The sequence below is a fragment of the Rutidosis leptorrhynchoides genome, chromosome 9 (assembly GCF_046630445.1).
Source record: "Rutidosis leptorrhynchoides isolate AG116_Rl617_1_P2 chromosome 9, CSIRO_AGI_Rlap_v1, whole genome shotgun sequence".
In the NCBI taxonomy this organism is placed as follows: Eukaryota; Viridiplantae; Streptophyta; class Magnoliopsida; order Asterales; family Asteraceae; genus Rutidosis; species Rutidosis leptorrhynchoides.
The window spans coordinates 106076138-106082197 of NC_092341.1; positions in this window are offsets into that span (position 1 = coordinate 106076138).

Consider the following 6060-nt stretch of genomic DNA (forward strand, 5'->3'; position numbering starts at 1 on the left):
GTTTTTTAAACGTACGAAAGTGCGCTCGAAAAACCGAAAGTGGTACATGAGTCGTGAGATCACGTCCGTGTCATTTTAGTAAAAATTACATTTTTACTACGCACGTAAATATAATATAATATTTAATTAATTTTAAAGATTAAATATAATATATATATTAAAAAATATATAAAATTACAACATGTAATATAAGATGCGTACTATAAGAGTGTCTGCAACCTTTATGAGCTGGAAGCATGCGCGAAAAAAAAAAACTTCTTTAAAATCGCTCTAAATCTGGTTCAATTCATTCTATCTCATTCTATCTCTCTAACTCTACATATATACTCCGTTATATTTATTTAGTTTATTATTATTATCATTATTATTATTATTATTATTATTAAAGATTATATTATTATTAGTAGCATTAGTATTATTATTAGTATTATACATAAAATACTACGACGAAGTTCTGTTCGCGTGATTTCAAAATAAGTTTTTTTCGAGTAGGATAGGGCTAAGGAAATTATGGGTTATAGCTATGGATGTCATGGGTATGGTTCATGGGCATGCTCATGAGGTCAATTTAGTGTTTATCATCTCCGTTGCGTCTACGTACCTTTCCTGCAATATTGAATCTCAATATTGATACGTGAGTACTCGTAAATAAATTTTTACATACTAATAGTGTATCCCTGACTAGTGCTCGAGAATATAGGATTATGCATGCTTGTATTTTTTATATTACCCTTAGATAGATTATGTTGAATTTTGAATTAGTTACACCTGCGGTTGAGATAAGGTATAAGATATGCATGTCCTTGGAAAGCTAGCGAAAAAATAAGAACTTTTCCTTTAGATGTCGAATGGATTCGGTGAATGGATTAGAAGTTATAGTCAATTGAATTTTTGATATTGTTATTAAAAATGATTATTTTCATCGTCGTTATTATCGTCGTTCTAGTTTTTATCAAATTATTATTATCATTATTATTACAAAATAATATAACTTTTACTTATTATTATTACCAATGTTATTTTATCAAATAAATATGTAATACAAATAATATAATTATCTTAATAAAACCTATCATAATATTTTTATGATATCAAATGAACTTTATAAATTTTATTACTTAATATATATAAAAGTATATTTTTATATAAAATTATATTTATTAATAAAAGAATTATATTATTTACTCTAGTAAATCTTTTTAAATTATTTAAAAATATAAAACGATGATATATACAGTATATATTAATCATGTATAAATTTTAGAAAAACATTTTTGAGTCAAACTGACTTTTGTTGACTTTTGTATATTAGTCTCGAGCATTAGGATTGTGGTACACTATGACTTGACCTAATTTATTAAACAAATATTGACCAACACATAAATATATATAATTAATATAGGTTCGTGAATCCGAGGTCAACCTTTCACTTCTTCAATGACGTTATATGTATTTTACTCTGAAATACAGTATAGTGAGTTTCATTTGCTCCCTTTTTAATTGCTTTTGCAATATATAATTTTGGGCTGAGAATACATGCGCTGCTTTTATAAATGCTTTACGAAATAGAGACAAGTGATTAAAAATGATATTCTGCGGATTGATGTGCTAGGTAATTTAGTTATATGTTATAAGAGCATATAAGTGCGAATCCTAAAGATAGATCTATCGGGCTTAACACCCCCATCCTGTAGGCTGCACTAGACATAAGAACTAGTGGGCGGATGTTTAGTACTTCCAGAATTATTTATACACTTGCGATTGTACGTATCCATCTTTGCGAAGATGACTTAATATATTATTGTTAAGGTTAGTTACTGAGGCCTCAACATAAGCAGAACGGTTTTATACACTTGCGAGTGTACATATATTTATAAACGAAAATCTTGTGGTCTATTTACATATTGAAATAGTTATTATGATAAACCTATGAACTCACCAACCTTTTGGTTGACACTTTTAAGCATGTTTATTCTCAGGTATGAAAGAAATCTTTCGCTGTGCATTTGCTCATTTTAAAGATATTACTTGGAGTCGTACATGGCATATTTATGTCAGTACCTCGCAATGGGACCAGATGTTGATGACTTCGTCCAGGTGGATTAGGACGGGTCGCTTCAGGATATTTGATGACTTTTGCAGGGGGAGCAGTTTCATGACAATCAAGGTTACAAAAGTGTGTTGCATTGTCTACGACCGAGGCTGAGTATATGGCAGCAACAGAAGCGTGCAAAGAACTATTGTGGATGAAAAGGTTTCTTCAAGACCTTGGGTTTAAGCAACCACGATATGTGGTTCTTTGTGATAATGGGAGTGTGATTCATTTGGCTAGAAATTCTATGTATCATAAGCGGACAAAACATATAGATGTGCGGTATCATTGGATTAGAGAACGTCTTGAAGATGGTTCGTTTGAACTTGATAAAGTTCACACCGATGATAATGGTTTCGACATGTTCACAAAGGCTTTAGCAAGTGAGAAGCTCAAGTTATGTTGCTCGATCGCCGGGATGGCGATTCCTTCCTCATAATTGGAAAGGGGGAGATTTGTTGGGTTTTAATTGGTTTCCATTTATGAGCAACTGTTAGTCCAAGCCCAAAGCCCAACAAAATAAGCCCAAGATGTTGTTTGACCTGGTCAACATTGGAGGGCATCATTAATATCTCAAAGTGTGCAGCTGTTAGTCATTAAGAGAGCAGAAAGTTTTCAAGAAAAAGTGTGTTTTCTCAATTCCCGTTTTTATGTACAGCAGCCCAGTAAATCGACGATCCCCAGAGATCCGACCGTTGAATCTTCTTCAATTTTAGATTGTGTCTTCCTGACATCAGGGCCAACATTTTCAACCATTTAATTTGTCTAAAGAGGTCTGTAGGTCGTGATTTTGCTGCTGGAACAGAGAGCAGTTTTTGGGTAAGATAATTCCTCTTTTGTCTTTTAGGTTGTTCATATACTTGTTGATTGTTGTAGTTCAAGAGTATGATGATGTCGTATACCTCTAGATGATCTAGAGAAGACCTATTGTATTGTTCTCCTTGTTGATGATAGTGAAGTTTAAGTGGTTTACGAGTCCCGTGGTTTTTACTCTCGATTTTGAGGGGTTTTCCACGTAAAAAGTCTTGTGTGTATTGTGTGTGCTTGATTATATTTATTTGCTGATTTGCTACTGATTTGGTATTGTTTAGCTACTGATTTGTGTTGGATTTGGTATAGCTTGTTTGTTAGCATCCTCACGGGTTCATACGAGTCGGGAAAGTATTGGTCAAACGGGTTTGTTTCCGCTTTGTAGATTATCCGTTGTGATTATTTTCCCATCACTATCAGGTGGCCTTGTCCTTTTCGATGTACAAATTATACTAGACTTGGATTAACAGTTTTGAAGGATAAAGCTTACTGTTTCTTTTTATACTTTTGAAGTGGCACAACAAAATTAACTATCAATATCCTCTTTTTTTTTTTATTGACAAGAATATCAAAAATTAAATCATAAAAACACTGTTACAAATAAGATACACTTAACAAATTATAAATATATATATATATATATATATATATATATATATATATATATATATACACATTTTATATTTTTTATGACAATATCGATTTTAGTTGTACATTTATCGAAGATTCGAAGTTCATTTTTATGAATTTAAGGTACTTAGTTTAAAATTGATTTCAGATGAAAATGACCAAATATCCGAAATAGATGAACAAAATAGTCTAAGATTTCAAGTTCTTAAGAACCTTCGTCGTTTTAGTCATATCTACTTCGTCCTAATTCCAATCAACTTAATTTAAACGTAAAACGTGTGTAATTTAAAGGGTTAGAAGTTTCATTGTATCGTTACCTAAGTTTCAGCCTTTCCTGGCTGGGAGATAATATTCAATCGGGGAAAATAATCTGGAGATAAGTTTTATGTGTTCCACCTGATAGTTGGGCCTCCCGCTTGAGAACTGGGCCTCCATTAGGGGCAATGTACATGGGCTTATGATTGGTTAATAGGGGATGACTGGTAACGGCTGAGTTACAGGGAATTCACCTTCTTCTAGTCAGTAAATAATTAACAACTGGTAAAATGACCCGTGAAATCACGAGGTTGTTTAAACGAAACAATTTAATGACATGTTTTAGGTATTAAGTAAATGTAAATGCTAAAGTCATTTATTTTAATGACTCGTTTGACTAAGAAACTTGTCGTTGTTTTTTACAAATATATAGAGACATGTATTTTCGCATACATATGTAACGTAATTAATTTCGTAAAAAGAATTCATATTTGAATATTAATAATATAATAATTATAATTATAGTTATTATATTAAAAGTAAATAAAAATAATAAACTTTGCTCAAAGTTAGGCATTTCTATTTTTTATAATAATTAGTAATAATAAATGTCATTTAAATTTTTTTAGAAAATTAAAATTACAATTTAGGAGAGATTATTATTTTCTTTTATAAAAGATTTCATATTATTTTTTAATTAAATTAATATATATTTATAACATTATCATTATGAAAATTAAAGAATAAATTAGCTTAATGATGACATCATCATTTTAAAGTTTTATATGACATCATCATTTTAATGATGACATCATCATTTTAGAGCCCGTGCGTTGTACGGGTGAGTAAATAACGGTGCAAAATCAATTGAGTTTATTAAATAATTACGGCGTATTTTTCAGAGCTAATATTTTCTATAAAATGATAATAAATGATAAAATTACTAAATTGCTAACACTTTATAAAATAGTTGGTGTATTGTAACGACCCGGAATTTCCGACCAAATTTAAACCCTAATCTCTATATGTTTCCGACACGATAAGCAAAATCTGTAATTTTGAGTCTAGAAAGTCTGAAATCTTTATTTAGATAATTAGTTACCCTTTGACCCTGCCTGTGATTCACGAACCACTGTTTACTTATATGTGTATAAAAAAAAAAAATAATAAATAAATATGTGTATCTATATATTAACTTGAATTACGTTAATAAACTATCATATGTTTTTTGTTATTATAAATAAATGTGTGAAATAAAAATAGGTAGTAATGAAAACTATTATTTTATTTTTATATGTATATATTTATATATACATGCATTACTTGATAAATATAATGCATACTTTAAATTTCTTTATTTCTAAGTGTATATTTAATATATTTATTTATGTAATAAAAACTTGTAATTAAAATGTAATTATAGATATATTAGGATTTTTAACATTACCATTATTATTATTATTAATGATATAATTATAAATACCATAATAAGAATGATTAAAATATTAAATTAGTTGCAATTTAAAAATTTTTATTTATTATTATTATTATTATTGTTATAATTATCATTATCATTCTTTTTACAAGAATAATACAATTTATTATTATCATTAATATAACTAATATTATTAGTATTATTAGTTAATAATTATTGATATAAAAAAAATATATATAATAAATAAATATTGATACGTATTTTATTTCCATATCTATCTGATTGAATTTTTTTTTATGTCTTCTTCTTCACTTGCGAATCTCTTGTCGACCACCAACATATCAATAATCGATCTGTCTTTATCAATCTATCCATCAATCGAATTACTCCACTGTGATTATCAATTTATAGCTGTATCCTTTAGCAAAAACCTGATAAAAATCAAAACATACAAATTTAAAGAGAACCCAGTACCTGCTCACTTCATTTTTTTTTTCTAAAGGCTCAATTTCGGACTTTAATCAAAATTGGTGAATACTATCATGTTGGTAATCAATTACATGAATTGTCTGCACAATTCTCAACCTTTAACTCTTTACATTCAGCTTGAATTTTTAAATCAAAATTTAGAAATAAAAAGTTAAGGAAATCGATTTTCAGGAAATTCGAATTCCAGTAGATATTCCTGTCTCAATTGAAGATGGGGAAATATTCTGGTAATGATTTGAAACCTAATTTGTATTGAAAGTTTCGTCCAAAACAAACTCGAATTCAAAATCATGATTTAGTGGTTTATTTATTTATTTATTTTTTTTTCTTTACGAATGCAACTGGATTG